The sequence below is a fragment of the Choloepus didactylus genome, chromosome 9 (assembly GCF_015220235.1).
Source record: "Choloepus didactylus isolate mChoDid1 chromosome 9, mChoDid1.pri, whole genome shotgun sequence".
NCBI lineage: Eukaryota > Metazoa > Chordata > Mammalia > Pilosa > Megalonychidae > Choloepus > Choloepus didactylus.
The window spans coordinates 26,123,277-26,145,432 of NC_051315.1; the positions used below are offsets into that span (position 1 = coordinate 26,123,277).

Consider the following 22,156-nt stretch of genomic DNA (forward strand, 5'->3'; position numbering starts at 1 on the left):
TTACTACTTATTTGCACATTTGTTTCATTTTTTGTTTTATACAATTTGGAGTCCCTTCTCATTTCTTTTTTAATATATATTTTCTTTGTGGTTACCTTGGGGTTAATATTTAACTTCTTAAATGGATAGCAGTCATATTTGATTTGATACCAACTTAACTTCAATAGTACATACACTGTTCTATACCCTTGGAACCTCCCACCAATTTTTTTGGTACTTGTTACAAATTATGTCTTTGTACATTGTGTGCCCAAAACCACAGATTTCTCATTACTTTTATACATTTTCCTTTTAGCACCTATAAGAGGTTAGATGTGGAGTTACATACTAAAAAATACAATATTCCTGGCATTTATACTTAAAGACATCCAGTAAAGGTAACCATATCTTTATTTCTTTATGCCACTTTGATCCACTGTCTAGTGTGCTTTCCTTTCAATTTGAAGAACTCTCTTTTCCATTGCTTGTAGGACAAGTTGAGTAGTTATGAACTCCCTCAATAAAATTAAATTAAAAAAACAGATTGTTCACATATCATACAATTATCCAAAGTGCACAATCAATTGCCCATGGTACCATCAAACAGCTGTGCATCCATCACCACAATTAATTTTTAGAGCATTTTCATTACTCCAGAAAAGAAAGATATAAAACTCGAATCCTCCCATACCCCTAACCATCCCCCCTCCATTATTGACTAATAGTATTGGTATAGTACATTTGTTACTGTTGATGAAAGAATGTTAAAATACTACTAACTGTAGTATATAGTTTGCAATAGGTATATATTGTTTCTTATATGCCCCCTATTATTAACTTCTAGTTATAGTGTCATACATTTGTTCTAGTTCATGAAAGAAATTTCTGATATTTGTAAAGTTGCTCACAGACATTGGTCTACCACAAGATTCACTGTTTTATACATTCCCATCTTTTAACCTCCAACTTTCCTTCTGGTGACATATGTGACTCTGAGCTTCCCCTTTCCACCACCTTCACACACCATTCAGCCCTGTTAGTTATTCTCACAATGTGCTACCATCACCTCTGTCCATTTCCAAACATTTAACTTCCCCCTAGTGGAACATTCTGCTCACAATAAGCAGCTGATCCCCATTCTTTAGCCTCATTCTATATCCTGGTAACATATTTCATGTTTATGTTTCCATATTATAATTAGTTCCTATCAGTGAGACCCTGCAATATTTGTCCTTATGTGTCTGACGTATTTCACTCAATATAGTGCCCTCAAGTTTTCTTCAAGATGGTTTTGTTCATGCACCGTACTTTCCATCCTAACTAAACAATTGATGGTTCCCTGTATAGTCATGTATTTATGTATACACCACCACCACCAGTATCTATATAGGGACATCTCCATTTCTTTCACAAAGAAGGAGGAAGAGTCAAAAAGGTAGAGACACAAAAGAAAAAGAAACAAAAAAACATGACAGGTAAAAAGCAATGAAAGGAAAGATAGAATTAAAACTAAAGTAGAATGGAAGAGTCAGGCAACATCACCGTGTCAAAGAGTCCCATACCCCACCTCGTGTCCCCCACTTATGGGCATTTAGCTTTGGTATATTGCCTTTGTTACATTAAAGGAAGCATAATACAGTGTTTCTGTTAATTCTAGCCTCTAGTTTGCATTGATTGTATTTTTTCCCGAATACCACCCTATTTTTAACACCTTTCAAGGTTGACATTCACTTGTTCTCCCACATGTAAAAACATATTTGTACCTTTTATCATAATCATTGAGCACCCTAGGTTTCACTGAGTTACACAGTCCCAGCCTTTATCTTTCCTCTTTCCTTCTGGTATCCCATATGCCCTTAACCTTCCTCTTTCAACCATGCTCACAGTCATCTTTGTTCAGTGTACTTACATTGCTGCGCTACCATCACCCAAAATTGTATTCCAGACCTCTCACTCCTGTCTTTTCCTATCAGTCTGTAGTGCTCCCTTTAGTATTTCCTGTAGAGCAGGTATCTTGTTCACAAACTCTGTCATTGTCTGTTTGTCAGAGAATATTTTAAGCTCTCCCTCATATTTGAAGGACAGTTTTGCCAGATACAGGATTCTTGGTTGGTGGTTTTTCTCTTTCAGTATCTTAAATATATCACCCCACTTACTTCTTGCCTCCATGATTTCTATTGAGAAATCCGCACATGGTCTTATCAAGCTTCCTTTGTATATGATGGATGCTTTTCTCTTGCTGCCTTCAGGATTCTCTCTTTGTCTTTGTTGTTTGATAATCTGATTATTGTCTTGGCGTAGGCCTATTGAGATCTAGTCTGTTTGGAGTACTCTGTGCTACTTGGATCTGTAATTTTGTGTCTTTCAAAACAGATGGGAGATTTTCATTGATTATTTCCTCTGTTATTGCTTCTGCCCCTTTTCCCTTCTCTTTTCCTTCTGGGACACCCATGACAAGTACATGCATGCGCTTCGTGTTGTCATTCAATTCCCTGAGATGTCGCTTATATTTTTCCATTATTTTCCCCATCTGATCTTTGGTGTATAGGCTTTCAGATGTCTTGTTCTCTCCTGCATGTTTTCTTCTGACTCTTCAAATCTGCTGTTGTATGTCTCCATTGTGTTTTTCATCTCTTGTGTTGTGCCTTTCCTTTCCATAGATTCTGCCAGTTGTTTTGCAAACTTTCACTTTCTATCTTGTGTTCATCCAGTGTTTTCATTATAACCATCATCTCTTTTGCCATATGTTCCCTGAACTCATTGACTTGGTTTTTTATTTGGTTTAGCATATTTCCTTGAAAATCTTTAAAAGATTGTTTCATTAAAGTGAAACGATATCTCAGCTGTATCTTGATTGAGGTGTAAGTTTGTTCCTTTGACTGGGCCATATCTTCATTTTCCTATTGTAGATTGTAGGTTTCTTTTGTCTAGGTTTCTGGTTTCCTTCATTATCCCAGATTTTCACAGACCAGAACAGGTTCCACATCTCAGAATGGGGTTATATTCAGTTTCAAGTCTGCCTGCAGGTGTGTCTTAGAGATTGACAGACTTTCCTGTGAGTTCTCTAGTCGTGTGCTTTTCCTGACCTACCTAGCATGTGGCGCCTGTCGCTCCTGACTGGTGTAAAGGGGTGTGGCCCCTTTAGTTTCTGTTTTGGCTGTTTTCCCCCAGATCTGGGTCTGGTTCTGAAGGGAAGACCAGTAGTAGAGCTGGGCCTCACCTCCTTCCTCTTAGGGAAGATGTACCCCCTAGGGAGTTATCATATGCATTTGAATAGCTTCTTTGTCTCTCTGACTCTGTTATCTCCACTCCTGTCTCAGTCAGAGCCCTGTGAACTGAAAATGGCTGATGCTGTCTCCACTGAGCCCCTCATGTTTAGAGAGAAAGGGACAGAAAGCCCCCCCCCCATCAGAGCCAGTCAGCCCCCCAGTTTCACCCTTTGGCCAGAGGTAACACCTGCTCTTCTGGGCTCCTCCTCCTGAGATAGAGGAGTCATCTGTCTCTTTAAGGTTGGTTGTCACTAAAAGCCTCTGTCTGCTTGTCAGGGGTTTGTAGCTTGTATTCAACAGTCTATATTTGTTACTTAAAACCCGAGTTGGAGCTAGTTGAGCTATATTAGCGTGCTCTGGGAATGCTACTTTCTACCACAGCAAGGTTTTGCAGCTCAGCCTGCTGTTCCTGGTTGTTAGTTAGTCCCCTGGAGCAACTAATAAAGTTCTACTACTCTCTATGCTGCCATCTTGCCCCTCCTCTCCTTCTGTTTTTGTTTTTTAAAATCTGGGAATGTCTTAATCTTGCCTTCATTTTTGGAAGAAAGTCTTGCCAGATATAAAGTTATTAGTTGGCAGTTGTTTTCTTCCACCATTTTAAATATTTTGCATCAATGCCTTCTTGCCTCCATGTTTCTGATGAGAAATTGGCACTTAACCTTATTGGGGCTCCTTTGCATATAACACATTGCTTTTCTATTGCAATTTTCAGAATTCTCTACTTGTCCTTGCCCTAGATAGTTTGATTGCTATGTGTCTGGGCATGATTCTCTGAATTTATCCTGTTGGGGTTTGTTGGGCTTCTTGAATGTGCATATTCATGTCTTTCATTAAATTGGGAGACTTTCTGCTATCATTTACTTGAATATTCCTTTTGCCCTTTTCTCTCTTTCTCCTTTTGGGACTCCCATAATGTGTATTGGTATGCTTGATGATGCCCATAGGTTGCTTAGGCTCTGATTGCTCTCTTCAGTTGTTTTTGTTCTTTTTTTTTTTCTTTATCCACAGCATGGATCACTTTAGTTGTCTTTTCTTTGAGATCACTGATTCTTTCTTCTGTCACCTTCTATCTACTGCCAAAACCACCTGGGAATTTTTCATTTGTGTTCTTTTACTCTAGTATTTCTGTTTGGTTTCTATTGAGAATCTCAAATTGATTCCCATATTGTTTAGTCATTGTTTTACTCATACATTGTAATTCTTTCTCTCTGATTTTCTTTAAAAAATGAACCTCAGTATGCTCAAGGAGCTAAAGTCTTTGTCTGGTAAGTCCTCTCATTAATGTTTTCTGGATTTTTATCTTGTCCCTTTGGATCAGACATTTCTTGTTTCTTTGTATGTCAATCTTTGGTTGCACACCGTACATTAATGTTTTAAAGTGTTAACCCTGGGATTTAGTTCCCGAGCTTCTATTCCTTAAGTTTGCATTCAGCTCATGATTGACAGAGATTTTCTTGAATGCCAGGAGCTAATCAAAACAAACTAAAGCCAAAAGTACCTTGTACTGTCTTATCTGAGCCTATGTGGAGCCATGGAGCCTGCTTCTTTTCCCAAGGCCACTAAGAAGCACAAGTCCAGGAATTCTCCCATTTATAGTTTACAGCAGTTCAAGTGAACACCCCATCTACTTCCTTTGAAATAGACTTTTACCCCTTCCTGGGTGCTGTCTTATGTGACTAAGTTCAGGGAGTCCTTTTTCCCAAGCTGCTTCAGCTTAACTGTTTTTTCCGACTGCAATCTTTTGCTCTCAGTACAAACTCTGAGAAGGCAAGCCCAAGACAAGTTCCCCAGGTCAGTCCCTCAGACTTCTACCCAATACATTGGCACTGACCCCTGTATACACACAGGGACCACCATGCTCCCTCTGGAACAGGGCCAGGGACTCACAACTCGGAGCAAACTGGCTGTACCCTGCATGGTCCTGGGGATGAGGGAGGAAGGGGCCAGCAAGGGTACGAGGTGCTTCTTCCTTGGCTTTTGAAGCTGTTTTCTCTTGATTCAGCACTTACCCAGTTAATTCAGCCCTTTAACAGTTTTGAGGATGGTTACTATCTTTTAGGTTCCTCTGCTGCCTGCGCCCGAGGGCAGCTGGAACAATGGCTGCCTTCAGAGTTGGCCCCCATCAATCTGAAGGGGCTGATCAAAAGCACCTCCAGAGTTTGGAGGACTGCACCAAGAGCTTGAGCTGCAGTCCTCACTGCTGCCTTCCAGGAGGCTGGGGTATGGTGGAATTTACTGGTATTTACCACAGTTTTCCAGCCTCTTCGTCCTGCTCCTCCCTGGATGATGTAGTGTTCCACTAGACTCTTCAGTTTCAAAATAGTTCATTCTGAGTTCAACAGTTGCTTTGGTGGAGGGACTGATCCCTGGAGCTTCCTACTCTGCCATCTTCTCATAATCTTCCCCAAAACAATTCATTTTTAATATATGTTCAACACTTAGAGGAGAGGAAGATCACTGTGCAAGAAATGTTGTACAAAGGGAGACCTTAGCAATAGTACTTAGCTTTGCTTGTATTTCTGTGAACTCTGGCTTCAAACTTGTATTAAACAAAAAAATTCTCCCTTAAAGAAAGCAATACCTGATAAGGTATTTAGTGGCATTCATCATTATTCAGTCAAATCTGTTAAGGGTCTCACCCCTCCTCTGAGGCTCTGTTCTAGAGAGCTAGATATTGGTCATGTTTTCTTGCTGCTTAAGACCTTCCCACATCAGTCCAAGGAAGATGTCATACCACCAGCTTTGCCAGCTTTCTTGAAGCAGGAATACACCCATGTTATCTGTGTTCCAGCAATTAAATGCACCTTTGCAAGATTGTTACAGAAAATAAGCCAACTGAGAAAGCAAGCACTGCACAGAATCCATTCATTTTGCAAGATTAAGGAGAATTGTCAAGCATTTAGAATCTTTGGTGGTGCAGAAGTGGCAAAGTTGCTTTTCTAGTGTAGAAGGGGCATCAGTACAGACAGCAGTAGTGGTTGCAGAAGCAGTGTTTCTGATGCACAGTAGCAGTGGTGCAAATGGCATCTGTGGTTTTGCGTGTTGCCCCTGAACACTTAGGCTCCAGCTTGCTTTCAGTAATTCTTTGGTCTGCTGTATATCTTTTTAACAAATTCCTTTTCTGCTTAATCATCCTGAGCCAGCTTCTGTTGCTTGGAACTACAAACCTCATCTGGTACACAATGTCCTTTCCTTTCTGATAAACAATTTTTTCCACCTTGTTACATATCCAGTGATGTTTTAAATCCTCAACTGATGGTTTGCCAGCTCATATGGATGGGTGCCTCAGGCAGTTGTTTTGCCAACCAGCCAGTGAATCTGAAACTGCATATTGGAAGAGGCAACTTCAGGAGGGCAGCCAGGGAGTGGTGAGAAAGCATGGAGCCCTGTGTGGTACAAAAATGGAGAAGGAGAACACCAAAATAAAACTTTACCTGTGGGGCTGAAAAATATTGGCTGCACTTCACAACTTGCTTTGGCCTAGTCTTGAGCACAGCTGTAGTAAATTGGAAGCATTATTTGCTCCCATCCCCGAGATCCCACATCATAGCACATGCCTTTACTGTAGCACATCACCTGCTATACCACAATTACTGTTTCATTTGTCTGACTTTACCACTGAAGCTAGGACAATGACATTATTGTACATGCTGACCTAGTAGTAGTTGTTGGGCTTCATGGGGGATCTGATCTCTCTTCCCTACTCTCAAATTCTACGTACTTTCCATTAACTCATTTAATCTATAACAGCACTGTAGATAGGTACTGGTGTTATCCTGCTTTACAGGTGAAGAAACTGAGAAATAGAGAAGTAGTTTGCCAAAGATCATATAAATATTAAGTGTTGTAGACTCTGAAAAGACTTCTAAAGTACAGAGAGATGAAAATATCAACTTTTTAAATGGCAGAGTTGATAGAGATTGTAGTTTGTGTGAAGTTACAGTAGGCTTCATTATATTGTACCCCAATTAAAAACAGCATCAGACAACAAGTGCAGGCTTCCACTAAGCTTAGCTCATGTCCAAGAGCAGAAAAGAACACTTGTTCTCTGAAGACAAGAGGACTCAAAAAGGGAGCAAGGAGGGACTGAGCACTCTGGTTCCTTTCCCTATTTCATCAATTTACTCATTCATTCCATCTGCCTAAGAGAGGAGTCAGATGAAAAAAGTGAAGCCAAAAGGTTACTCTGATTGATACCGTGTCCCTTGGAAGAAAAGCATGGGCCAGGGTAAAGGATGCTTACCGTTCAACATACCCGAGGCTTTTGTTCTTCTAATCCATTTAGTTTAACCTTAAATGTATGGTCAGCACCACTATGGTTATCTCCTTGGAGGAGAAGGTCAACAACCTACCAGGGCAATCTGATTCTCCCCAGTACCAATCACTCCTTCACTGAGGATCTGCTGTTGGGCAGTGTAGATTTTTCTCCACTGAAATAGGTCATTAATTAAACTATTTCTAAGGCCACTGAAGCCAATTAAAGTTTGTCTGCCTATTTTTTCCCAATCCTGAATTAGGTTCAAGCACATTGCCTCATATAACTCATCAGGCAGCATAAAAATAATCTAATAATAAAATTCCCAATATCTCTATATAAACAACCCCCTTCCAAGGTCAAATTCCTTAGGAGAAAGTAAAGTCTATAGATTAGATCCTCTAGAAAATTCAAGTTCAAACACATCCAAATCAAAGGAATAGTAGTATTGCCCTTGGAAATTTAAGGCCCAAAGAAAATGAAGTCTTTTTCTTACTGTGCTTGTTCTTAGCTGAGGTATTCTCAGATCTTGGATAGAGCTGGGTTCCTGTGGAAGCAATAGCCTGAGTTGTTCCTCATCGGAATAAAGGCAGTTCCTTTGGACCTGAGAAATTGAATTAATTCAACATGAACTCTATCTTTTGCCTCACTTTTAAATGACTTTTTAAAGCACAAGAACTTATTCCAGCACTCTGCAAACCCAACAAATGTAGAATTGAAGGCAATTCCCAGTCCTGAAAGCACTCACCCCAAACCCACAATTTCGATTTGCCAAATATTCAGTGGTAACTGAAAGAAGTAGGTAGGTGAGAAGATCTCGATTTTCACATTAAGAGGATGCTAATCAGGCCATGCCCAATATAAAAAGGGCTTTACCAGTAAATTTAAACTCAATTGAGATCTCTGAACCAAGGTTAATTTGGGCAGTGTACATTTATTATATCTGAGAGGTAATTTCTTCTAGGCATACTGTTTCCCTTCCTAGAAAGTGCCATTTGATACATTATGTCCCCTGGAAGAGTTTAGAAATTTGCAATGGTGGCAGTCCAACCATCAAGTCATTTTTAAGTCATTCTTTCCCATTCTGTACATTTAAACATCCTAAATTTCCATTTCTCCTTTGACCTGGGGCCTCTGGCACCCCAGTGCTTCATTGAGTGAGGCTCTCTCTCTAAAAGCTTATTGCCACACTCTCATGTTGACAGATATTCTTAGTCCTGTGCCTCAGTGTTCACTACCAAAGCCCTTTGCTATGGAATTGATTAGGTCTATAACAGCTGCCTCCTATAGAAAGTTTCTATTTCACCCCTACCTGAGTTTCAGTGGGACACACATCCCTGCACTGAAGCTGCCCTTATTGCTCCTGAAACTTGTACCTGGGTTCTCCGTGAGGACAAGCATTTTATTATTTATTATTTTTCTCTCCAAAATACAGTAAAATACAGATGGAGCTTAGTAATTAACTATTCCAGAATCAATTTGAGGCCAACTTGTATGTGTTGGGAGTGGGAATGGGTTTAGTGTTAGGGGTGATATTTGAGGCTTTCAGTTAAGCTACAGGAATCGAAGTTCCCTCCAAATTCCTGAATATGGACTGGAATTTGGAGCAGTAAATCCAGTGCAGCCTATCATTGAAAGCTTGAACCTTACCAGTTACCTGTATTCTGAGCTCAGCCACCTTAAGTTTAGAAATGGCAAGCATTCTACTCACTGATGGCTAAAGTGATGTCATCCTGACTCATCCTTCCGTGCAACACCAGGCTGAGCTGCGCTTGAGCATTTAAGGTCAAGCCACACAGCCTGTATTCTCAGTCCTCCCTGTTGGGTAAGGGCCTTAGCAGTATCACATATATAATTTGTGAGGCCCAGTGTGAAATGTAAATGTGGGTTCCATTGTTCAAATATTAAGGATTTCAAGATGGCAACAGAGAACATTATTAAACCAAGTGTGGGGCTGTGTGACTGCACACGTCACGTGCCATGATACCACCCTGCACCTTGGTGGCACACCTGCTACTTGTGGACCAAGCACCTATTTCCCTGACCAAGGCCAACTTTATTAATAAAGTTTGTAGAAATCCTCCCATAGTTGGGAGGCAGATAGAGTTTTCTAATACTGAGCCCACCTATCAAACAGATTGACAGAAGAAAACCACAGACTAGCTCCCATTTGAACAGAACCTTTACTGTTAATCTTAACACAAGTCCAAGAGTTGACCAGACAGATTCCTAAGAAAAGGAAAAGAAAAAAGGGTCTGAGTTATGCCATGTTCCTCTTTCAAACTCAATCAGGCAAGTCACTGTCCCCTCTACTCCCCAACCTGGGAAGAGGGAGGTGGAGAGATGCCAAGTGTTGAATTACTGATGTCCCTTATTGTAGAAACCTGAAGCTGGGAAGGGAGATCCCCATCCCACACATCTGTCACGATGCCTAGAATGCTGTAGGTACTTAATAAATATTTGTTAAAAGAACAAATGCCCTTTCAGACTTCTGGGTATACACCCAAAGACATTGAAAACAGGGACTCAAACATACTTAGCAGCATTATGCACAATAACTAAAGGGTGGAAACAACCCAAGTGTCTGTCAGAAAATGAATGGATAAACAAAATGTGGTACATTAATACAATGAAATATAATTCAGCTGTAAAAAGGAATGAAGTTCTGATACATGCTATGGCATGGGTGAACCTTGAATATGATGAGAGAAATAAGCAAGACATGTAAGGACAAATACTATATGATTTCATATATATGAAATCTTTAGAAATAGCAATTTTTTTTAGAGACAGAAAGTAGATTAAAGGCTGCCAGAGGATGGGGGAGATGGGGAGTAGGTAAGGGGATTGTTGCAGGATAGGTATATAGTGTTTGTACATTTTGGAAAATTAAAAAAAAAGAAGAAGTAAATGCCCATAGGTGGCATATATGTAACTTGGCCTGTGCTCAAAGTGCAGGTAGGCCTCTCCATTCTCCACAGGAACAAATACGTAAACTTCTAGGCACATAGTCTTAGAAGACAACAGAGTTTACTGTATGTTTTATAAATTTCTTCCTCTCACCTTTGTGTGGGTTTTTCTGTCTGGGCTTGCTAGACAGTCACTGCTTCTAAACCTTGATCTCCATCAATGTGTGGGAAAGATTTCTGGACAGAGAATGAAGAAAACTCAGCTGGAGTCTAGGCTTTGCCTCTGATTTGTCCACGAACTTAGGATAATCACCTCACCTCTTAGCTGTAGCTTCCTACTTCAGTGTGAGGGGCTGTATCACAAACATCTCTTCCAGTGTTTCATATGCCCCAGTCTGTCTAAAGGCCAGGGCCCTCCAAGGAAGAAGAAAAGCAGCTCACTCTCTGTCTGCAAAGGATATATATTTATAGACATTCTATATTAGCTTGATTATTTAAAACAGATGCTCAGAGGCCTATTAAAAGTGTCTGCTGTTAGACAAAAGAGAAGATTTAATAAGCATAACAAGATAGTTCCTCATATTCCAAAAAGTCATGGATAAATTAGCCTTGGTAAGTAATATTTTTAAATTTATAGCACTTCATATTTGATGGAGGTTGAATGAATTAAATTCTTGGCAACTGTTATGAAGTTACCAAACTCTGCAACCATTCTTAGGATTGGTGGCAAGCAGTGGCTCGGCTGAGGATGGCTCTGCCCTACAGTTCTGATCGTAGCATTGTGATGGAGAGGGGACATACCTCTATGGTGCTAGTGTCCTGACCCCCTCATGGACTCCAACTGGCTTACGGCAAAACTGTGAAACAGGTGACGTTTTACCTTTGGAACTGTGTCATGTGTCCCACAGACAGTTCTGCATGGCCGTTTGCCACGTGATTGTGCTTCCTTCATCTACGACTGTAAGGAACTGTTAATACTGTCCCTGGAACAGCACGGCACACACTCCAGTGCAGGATTTATAACAAGGGAAGGGAAGCGCAGCACGTTCTTTTGGCTTTCTCTCTCACAATATGTTAGGAGAACTTTGACTACTTGTTATTCAGTAAAAGCTGGGCAACAGAAACGAGAGAACCCACTTGTCACACTCAAATGAAGAAGAGCATGATTTAGCAGGATATGATGTCTGTGAATTGTTTTGAGTATAACAGAGGATAGGTCCCCTCGGGAGGGGAGACGCACTGACCGGACCATGGTCCATTAAGCCTGACCACAGGAGCATCTCTTTTGTTTCCTCCTCCTAAAACAGCATGGATCTTCATTGTATACCCAGATATTTAAAATTTAAAAGCCAAAGAACAAACTCAGCAACCTGAGATCACTGTGGGTGATATCTGATTATTAGTGTTATTTGGAGTAGAAAATAAAGGGACTTTGCTGGAAACCTTTCTGTCTATAGTTTCTCTTGGATTTTCTAAATTCTCCTTCTCATCTCATAAAAAGAACCAATTACTTTGGAAGAAGCAGAACTCCAAGTAATGGTACAAAACTTCAGGCTGGAATTCAAGGAAGAAGAGCACATATGAGACAGAGGATAAGTGATTTCCTAATCAGAATAAACTGGAAAATAACTTAGGCTACTTACATGGCTATATGGGTGATAGGTGTGGAAAACAGGCCCAAGGGATATTCAGATAAGATTTTAACAAGGGAATAACGATGGATGTTTTAAAGGACCGTTGTGGAAGGCTCTCATTCCTTTGCATCCCCTTCACAACTATCCTGTACAAGTCTTTACCATTTTTCACTGGGTCTACACCTGCTTTACCTGGATCCCCACCTCCAGGGTCACTGCCCTCCTGTCAATACTGTCACTAGAGAGAATGGCATAAAACATGAATCTCGTTATGATGCTCTGCTCTTCAACTCTTTCAGTAGCTTGGTATCTGTGCTGGTTTGAAACTGTTACATACTCCACAAAAGACCATGTTCTTTTAATTCATTCTTAAGGGTGTAGACTTACTGTAGGTGGGACCTTTTGATTTGGTTGTTTCAATTGATATATGACCCAACTCATTCAAGGTGGGTCTTAGTTTTTTACTGGAGTCCTTAATGAGAAGTTAAAAGGCAGAGACATTTGGAGAGACAGAATAGAGAAAGAAATGCCCAGAGAAGCAAGAAGGATCCACAGGAACTGAGAGATAGAGCCACTGAAACCAGAACCCAGAAGAGAAGGACCAGCAGACGTCACCATGTGCCTTCCCATGTGACAGAGGAACCTCAGAGGCCAGCTGTCTTTCTTCAGAGAAGGTATTCTGTTGTTGATGCCTTAAGTTGGACATTTTCAGGGCCTTAGAATTGTAATTTGTAACCTTAATAAATCCCCATGATTAAAAGCCAACCCATCTTCTGGTATATTGCATTTAGGCAGCTTTAGCAAACCAAAACAGTATCCCATACATGACTAAACCTAAACTCCTTTATAAGGTCAAGGCCTACCTCATCTTCCATACTACAGTTCTGTCAAGTTTCTTCCCATGCATACATGCTGTTACCTTAAACCTGCAGAGCTTTTTTCTAACCTTTTATTTTGAGCCAATTGTAGGCTTACAGAAAAGTTGAAAAAATAGTATATAGGCATCCCATCTATCACTCACTTTACTTCCCCTAACATTCTACATAACCACAGGACATTATCAAGAACAAGAAATTTACACTGAGGTAATAGTATTAACCAACCCTTTTTGAATTTCATCAGTTTTCCCATTTTCTTTCTTTTTTCCTGTTCCATTTCCTATCTAGGATCCCACACTGCCTTTAGTTTCAGGACTATACTAAGTTATATGTTTTTGCTAAGAACACCATAGAAATGGTACTATGTACTTCTCAGGGCATCATATCATATCATGGGTTTCATGATGTTGTCATGTCTTATTGCTGGTGATCTTGACCTCTGTCCATTGGAAGGTGATGTTGACCTTTGCTGGATTTCTCCACTCTAAAGTTACCGTCTTTGCCTTTGTAGTTAATACATATCTTAGAGGAGATACTTTGAGATAAATCTCAATTCTCCTCCAACTTTTACACACTGATTCTAACATCTATCAGTATATCCTATCTACAACAGTTTTTACTAATGCATGTTTTGCTTCTCATTTATTTCCCTTTGCTTTAAATGCCTATCCCTACTTTTTTCCCTCCGAGATAATTTCTACCCCTCCTGCAAAACCTAGCTCAAGATAGTTTCTCCTCTAGCAAACTTTTCCAGACTACCCCAGGCCGTCCAAGACTTCCTTTCTCTACACATCCTTAGCAGCCCCCTGGGTATCTTCACAACATTCAGCATCATGTTTATTGGCTGTTTTTGTTTCCTGTGAGTCTTCCTGCATGACCGTGAACTCCTGGCACAAGGTTTGGTCTATAATAGGCATTCAATATATGCTTGAGAATGAAGTAATGGATGAATGCATCTATTATAGTCTTTTCAAAATTCATTTATAGGCTAAAGAATTTAGAATTTTTGTTGTTACCGCTAGAAGAATAATGTTCATTTCTGAACACATGATTCTGGTTTTCTGCCAGATTTTCCCCTTTGGGAAATTCACTTTGTATTGTTCTGGCACCAGCCTTATTTAATCCTCTAAAAACAGAGCTAAGACCCTGCTTACTGTTTTTTTCTGTTTCCCTTCATCATACAGTGGCTCACCTTTCTCCCCTCTACTTGTGATTCAGTTTCTAAGTGCATTTTCAGGGGCAGAGGGGGAGAAACTGCTCTTTTATTCCATTTGCTAAACTGTTGGGTGTCTCCCACCCTGATCCTGACAAATAAATGTGCTTCCTTAATCCTTGGTGATACTTTCCCTCCATGTGTTTGCTTTATTCTGTAAATTCAAGAGAGGTTTATAAAACTTCCTTTAATCCTCTGAAGAAGCAAAACAAATAGCAGAAATGGACTCTGTGGCTAACAGTTATCATCAGTATTATTACTATTATTATTATTATATAATCATCTGTTTGATTCAGTAATACAGGAAATCAAGCATGCACGTGGGTAGATTAATAACCTGCCTGGTCCTGTGCCAGTAGCATAATCTGGGAGGAAGAGGGGAGCCCTAAGGTGGCAAAAGACTGTAATTAATATAACTGTGAGTGCTAAAAGGACCTTGTCCTCCAACATCATCATCATCTTCATCACTGAAATTTCTACCACATTGCATGTGGTCGGCATACCTAAAGTGTTGAAACCTCTTAGCACTTTGAACCCTTGTAATACCTCATTTTGGTAGTTATTTTACACTACACTGTAGCATTAATATTGTTATCTCATCCTTTGGTCCAGCTTTCTCCTTGCCTCTACTAGATCAGGAATTCCTTAAAGGCTGAGATTGAGTCTTATACTTCTCTTTATCATTAGTACCTATTGCTATGCCTAGAACATAATAGGAGCTCAATAACTCTTTGTGGGATTAAATTGCTTATTTTCTTCCATCTAAAAGAGAAAAAAAATTGATAAGTAGGAGGAGAAAGGCATGTAAAGAATTAACAGTTACAGAATTATAACTTGGTGTTTTCATTGACAGAATCTTATCAATGGTCACAGTTTATATAGAACAAGGCTCCTATAAGTTCTGAGAAGTTAGAAAAAGTCAACAGCTGATTTTTTTTTTAAAAGAAGCATGGACTCTAGAATGAGATCTGAGAATAGTAAGGATTCATCTGGACTTGATTTATCTAATACTTTACTAATATTGGGTGACCTCAACAAAAGGAATAGCTTAAATATCATTCTTTTTGCCTTCACAGTAGTAATAATTTCATGTATCTCTTCTCTATTCTCATTGACATGCTTCTGTCTTCATTATTTTTTACCTGGGTAATTGCAATACCCCCAAAGGACTACCCTGCTTCCAGTTTCTTCCCCCTACAATTCATAAAACATGGCTTCACATTGCTCATAGGACCAAACTCTAGTTCCTTTTCATGGCATACAAAATGCTTCAACCGTGGTCACCAATCTATTCTATTAAACATATCTCTTAACCATCTTCCTCATGTAAGCTGCACTTAGGCCACATTAACCTTTACAAATCTCCAAGAGTATGTCGTAGTTTAGCTTTCTACATATTTCCCCATGCTGTTTCTACAACCTGAAATGCCCATTACTTTCATCTTATCCTCCAGGACCCAAATTTATAATGCAAATTTATAGAACATAATCTGTGCCTTCATAACATGTATCATATTGTGTTAGAATTTTTTTTTAATCAAATGGAAGTTACCAGAAACCAATAGCTGTACATCTTTGTATTACCAGTACACAGAGAAAGTAAGCTATGCTGCTGTAATAAAGATGGAAATCTCTCTGGTCTGTTACCATGAGAGCTTAATGTTCACTTATGACAGACCATGTAATGTATAGAGAAAGGGGATGCCTTCTTCCCCACAGTCACACAGGGACCAAGGCTTCTAGTATCTTATTATGCTACCATCTTCAATATGTGGACTCCAAGTGTGCCATAGAAACAGTGAATGGAAGATAGCACATGAGAGATTTTTATGGGCAAGGTCCAGCAGTGGTACACACAACTTCAAATCACATTCCATTGCCATGATTTCGTCATACAGCCTGTTCTGGTTTGTTAATGCTGCCGGGATGCAAAATACCAGAAATGGATTGGTTTTTATAAAGGGGGTTTATTTGGTTACACAGTTACAGTCTTAAATCCATAAAATGTCCAAGGTAATGCATCAACAATAGGGTACCTTCACTGGAGGATGGCCAATGATGTCCAGAAAACATCTGTTAGCTGGGAAGGCACATGGCTGGCATCTGCTCTGGAGTTCTAGTTTCAAAATGGCTTTCTCCTAGGACGTTCCTCTCTGGGCTGCAGCTCTTCTTCAAAATGCCACTCTCAGTTGTTTGTGGGATGTTTGTCCTCTCTTAGCTTCTCCAGAGCAAGAGTTCAACAGCCATCTTCAAACTGTCTCTCATCTGCTGCTTCTCTCTCAGCTCCTGTGCATTCTTCAAAGTGTCCCTCTTGGCTGTAGCAAGCTCTCTCCTTCTGTCTGAGCTTATGTAGTAATCCAGTGAACTAATCAAGGCCCACACTGAATGATTGTTTCCATGGAGATGCAACCCTGCCCAAAGAATTACAATCTAATCAACACTAACAAATGCCCACACAAGATTGCATCAAAAATAATGGCATTTTGGGGGACATAATACATTCAAACTGGCACACAGCCCTACTTAACTTCAAGGGGCATGAGAAATGTATTTGAGCTTTGTGCCCAGAGAAAAGAAACATGGATATCGGAAAGCACAGCATTCTCTGTCATCATGTGCAGTAAATGGATGCTGAGTGAATATAACAGGAGACCTCTTTCTAATCTGAAGCCATTGTGAAAGATTGGAAGGAACAAGGAAAATAGTTCTGGAATCAGAAAGTCCTCGGTTCAGAGGACAACAACACGAGTCATTTACTAGGTTTGTAGCCATAGAAAGTACCTAAAGATGTATAAGCATCAATTTCCTCATCTGTAAATGAGGTTAGAAGACTAATTAAGGTAATGAATGAAAAGCATCTAGCACACAGGAAGAACTATTCAGTAATTATCCTATTTCATTCAAACCAATATTTGTTTTATAATTTTCTACATGCTAGGACATTGTGCTAAGCATCAGCAATAGAGAGATTTATTAAAAGTGTTCCTTAATGTTAGGGAATCACAGATCTGTTAAAATAGACAAGAAAATAGACATTTAAAATACACTGCTGTATGCATGCTCTTTGCAATAGAGAATATCAGAATGCCCAGTAAACAAGTGAAAACGGGTTCACATTATTAGTCACCAAATTTAAACCACAATGAGCTCCTACTACATACTCACGAGTATGGGTCAAATTTTAAAAGCTGTACCATAAATATTAAGTGTTGGCAAGGATATGGAGCAACTTGGACTCTTACCTACTGGAGGAGTGTAAATTGATTCAACCACTTTGAAAAAAATGCTCGAAAGAAACTACTAAATCTCAACATACATGTTCTAGTTTCCTAGATGCTAAAACAAATACCATACAATGGGTCAGCTTAATGACAGGACTCTTCTGGCTCGTGGTTTCAGAGGCTAGGAGGTTGCTTCCTCCCAGGGATGGTATGTTCTGTCTGGCCAGCAATCTTTGGAGTTCCTTGGCTTCTCTGTTACATGGCAATGTGTATGGCACCTTCTTCTCCTTTCTCTTCCAGGTTCCATTGACTTCCAGCTTCTTGCTTCTCCCATGGCCTCTCTTTCTGTGTCCGATTTCCTTTGTTTATAAGAACTTCAGCCATACTGGATTGAGGCCCACCCTCATTCAGTTTGGGCACACCTTAACTAATAACACTTCAAAGGTCCTATTTACAGATGGGTTCACACCCACAGGATCAGGGGTTGGGACCTGAAGATGCCTTTTTTGGGGGACACTATTCATTCCTCAACAATACATATATGCTATGTCCTAGAAATCTTACTCCTTGGCATATGTCCAACAGAAATGAGTGTTTATTTCCAGAAGAATCATAAGAATATTTATAGCATCTGTATTCATAAAATCCCTAAACTGCAAAGAAACCTAATTGCCTGGGAAGGAACCTGAGGGAACTTTCTGGGGTGTTGGAAATGTTCTCTATCTTGATATGGATATTGATAATACAGGTAAATGCATTTGTCGAAATTGATAGAACTGCACACTTAATATCTGTGCCTTTTAATCGATGTAAACTATACCTTGATGATGATGACATAATATTAAGGCAGCTCCTTCCAAATTGGCAGTTACAAGGTCTTTTGTACCTCAATTTTAGTTGTTTCTGAGGTTGATTGCTATCTCTTAAGATAATGACAGATTAAATCATTAATTCTCTCCAAATTAAAATTATTATTAAAAAGCCATCCTCAGTTTTAGCTTCTAGAGAATCTAGCTCTCTGATGACCTTCTGAAACCGTCATAGTGGGTTCTGCAAACCACCCAGACTATAATTTAAGGCAGACCATCTACCCAAACATATGCTCCATTTTTGGTAAAAATCCAGACAACCATATTGTGTGTCCACTTGCCAAGCAAAATGAATTATATAGATTAACCTTTTTCATAAAAAAAGATACCCTTTCTTCTCTTTGTTTTAAAATACACCAAGTAGGAAAGAAAATATTTTGTCATAAATCTGACTTAAAAGCTAATTTTAAGCCAATTTCCTCATAAGTCCTCTAAGGCATTTTCTTTTAAAAAATATAGCCCCTTCCCTAATTATATGGTAATATATGAATTTAGTAAAAATATGTCATTAATTTAATAAAGTAGAAAGACAAATTTATCTCCCATACTCCCAATTCCAAAGACAACCAGTTTGCATTTGATTCCCTTCTGTCATATATGGCATATGTACAGATATGGCAATCTATATATTGCTTCTCTCTTTAAAGATATTTGGATTAAAAATTTAGAAAGTTAAAGATTAGGAAAATAATTAGAATCACCCATAATTCTACTACTCAAATAAATGAGCTCTGTATAGCAGGGATTCCATAGAAGGAGAGTAGCTTATTTCCCTGGTTCTCCAGGTCTTAGGTTTCTGTCTCTAGAGGGAGAAGAAACAAACTCTAGAGAATCTTCCCATCTGGCTCTATTTACAATATAAATAATTACAATTATTCTTTGATTGTGGAATTAGGTTTTTTTTTTTTTAATTTTTCATCTTTTGCTGTGTCTGTGGATTTTTGTTGCATATGTTTACAACCATATTTCATGAGCAGCTGCAAAAGGCAATTGTGTCTAAAAGGCTATTTGCCCTTTTAAATCTAACAGTTTTAGGATGGGGAATCCCAATGAATTAGGTAATGAGTAATATCTGATATTGAACATCACAGAAGTTTCTCTAAAGCCTGGGTCATTAAGCATCCTAAAGACCACTTTTGAAAAGAGAAATCAAGTGAAAAGACTTAAGAAGGCAAAGAAAAACATGGAAATATACAATAACCATTTCCATTGTTGGCCTCCTTCCCAATTCGTATGTGCGGAAAGAGGGTAGGGTTGGCCTGCCCTTTTGGTCTCATTGGAATGATTCCTTTTTTTTACTTGGTGACATTTGCTTCAGATCATTAGCAACTGAGAAAGCAGTATGAAGTGGAGCTGGCAGAATAATTGAAATGGTGATTCTTAGTGTACTCTTTCCCACCAAAGATCACTTAAACAGGAATTCTAAAATACAGGGAAAAAAGAAGTCACCTATGGGAAGAAATAATGTGAGTCTCACCTCAACAATGTGCTTTTATTTGGTACAGAAATAATTTCTTTACTTTCAAGAGGGTAGAGTCTAATTTGAATATAATTTACTTGAATTCTGTAGCTCCAAGTAATAGTTCCTCATTGAAGGCGTTGTTCACTAGTCACCTCCAAATGTGTGCCATTTTGATAGAATCATAAATGGTGCTTTTCTTGGAGAAGAGGATTAATTTAGTCAGAAATGGAACACTAACCCTCTGAAAATTCTGAAGGACCCCTGCAAAGTTGGACTCTGCTAAATCTGACATAGGTCATAAAAATAGGAAAACACTTAGGAGAACAGAATAAAAAAATGTGAAAGTAGAAGAGCAAGACTACTTGACAACTGAGCAGTTGGATAAAATGAACTCTGTCATACACATCTAGTTAACCCTGGATAACTCTAATTCTCTGACTACTCCACATCTGCTTCTTAGCAGCTGAGCCTTTGAAAAAGGCTAAAGGAAAAAAAAAAACAGCAGTACTAACTGGCATCATTTCATATTTAGGATCATAAACTTGAAATCCCACTTTCAAGTTAATCATCACAATAACAGCTGACACTATAAAGTGTCAGACTCTTTTAATCCCCAAATAATCCTATAATGTAAATATTATTTACACTTAGATGCCAAGTTACCAAAGATTGGATCCAGGTCATCTGGCTCCAGGATCCATGCAGATAACACCATATTGCCTTGCTAGCTTGTCTCCTTTTCCTAGTAAACTTGTCTTCTCACTGTTGGAAACCATTATTTACACCTGTTCTCTTTCCTAAGACCTAAAGGAAACACTCCCTCTTCTTCCTTCTTAACGGATGACCTTGGCTTCTCTTTCTCTGAGAAAATACAATATTCACAAGAGAATGGCCTCATCTTTTTATCATCAAATCTCCCATTCTCCATATATCATTATCCATATATCCAATTTTCTTTCCTGATATAGTGGGAAAAACATCCATAATCCTATAGGGCTGCTAAAATCAGTCTCTCCAAAAGTGCACTCATTTCCATCTTCTCCAGCCTGCTAAGGGATTTGGCTCTCACATCAAATTTACTCTGTCTACTGGGTCATTCATGTAGGCTTATGTGACAGATGCAGTAAACCCACTAAAGGTTCCACTTGCTCTCCTACATTTCTCACCCTTTGCAGTCAGGCAGGTCATGTGATTAGTTCTACCCAATTAAATGTGCATCACTTCCAGGCTGAGAGAGAGAAAATCCCATTCACTCTTTTCTAGTCTCTCCCTTCTCCAGCAGCCATTGAGGAGGCTGCATATAAGACTGTAGTGCCTGAGCCAGCCTGGGACCCTGAGCAACTGTGTGGAACAGAGACTCCAAGTGATCCTTCTTGAACATGTAGCATGAGTGAGAATAAATCCTTGTTGCATTAAACCACTGGGATTCAGGGGTTAATATTTTACTGCAGCATAATTGAACTTATCCTAAGAGAATACAAACCAGGTGTTTAAAAAAACTCCTTTGTCTCTACATCCCCTTCCAGCTTTCATCAAGTTTTTTTCTGCTTCCCTTAGAGAAATTTTGTTGAATGAATTTTCTTCATTATTTTTCCATTTCCTCAGCTTCCATTTTATTTTAAACTCTGTAATTAGGTTTTTTCTTTCACTGATCATTCTTGTCAATGTCACCAACACCTTTATCTCACTGAATCCATCAGTCATTTCAATGTCCTTATCTTACTCAACCTTTTGGCAGGCTTTGAAATGCCCTTCTCTTTATTCTGGGTTTTATTCCTGTTTCACAGGTGCTTCCTCTTCACTTTCATTTGCTAGGTTCTCTTCCCTTACCCTTTTCTAAGTGACATCTTGCTGCCATTCTTGGTCCTTGGTCCTATTCTCCCTACCTTCCTAAGTGAACTCTTCCATGTCCATGATCTTACAAAAAATCTACATGCTGATGGCATGCCAATTCGTATTCCCCATCTAGACCTCTCCTCAAGCTCCAGAATCATCTTCGTTGTTCCATAGCAATCGTAGTTGTAGTTATTAAAAACATAACATGCTCAAATTAAAACTCCTTATCCCTACCCAATACCCCCTCCTCGCCCCCCTGCAAAGAAATACCTGTTCCTTCCCCAATATATATCTCAGTCACCAACTGTCATCTTACTAAGGCTAAATCAGGGCCTGTACACAGATGAAGGTTGTGCACATCTTCATCTTCCATTCATTTCATTACCTCAGATTTTTCTGTTACCCCAACCTCCTCCCATATCCAATCCACCAGAAAGCCCTGTTGGGTTGATTCTCAAACTACATCCCATGTCCCCATTACTTATGTTCACTTATTCAAACATTACACTCATCTGAGATGCCGTCTCCTTCATGGACTTCACAAATTGCCTCACAACTGGTCTCCTCACTTCTACTCTTGCTCTGCTGTGGTTTATTCTCTACACAGTCACCGGAGAGCTCTTTAAAACCA

General features: G+C 39.3%; 1 protein-coding gene and 1 long non-coding RNA gene across 4 annotated transcripts in view; one reads left to right on the top strand and one right to left on the bottom strand.

The window, feature by feature from the left end:
• HNMT (histamine N-methyltransferase) overlaps positions 1 to 22,156 on the top strand; it is a 243,679-nt gene that overhangs the window by 136,602 nt on the left and 84,921 nt on the right. The gene's annotated exons all lie outside the window — the stretch shown is intronic.
• LOC119543888 overlaps positions 6,588 to 22,156 on the bottom strand; it is a 498,690-nt gene continuing 483,121 nt past the window's right edge. For both annotated transcript variants that reach the window (XR_005218693.1, XR_005218695.1), the window contains 2 exons: positions 8,000 to 8,107; positions 6,588 to 6,634 (listed from right to left, as the gene is read on the bottom strand). This is a non-coding gene — a long non-coding RNA (uncharacterized LOC119543888). The remainder of the gene's footprint in view (positions 6,635 to 7,999; positions 8,108 to 22,156) is intronic.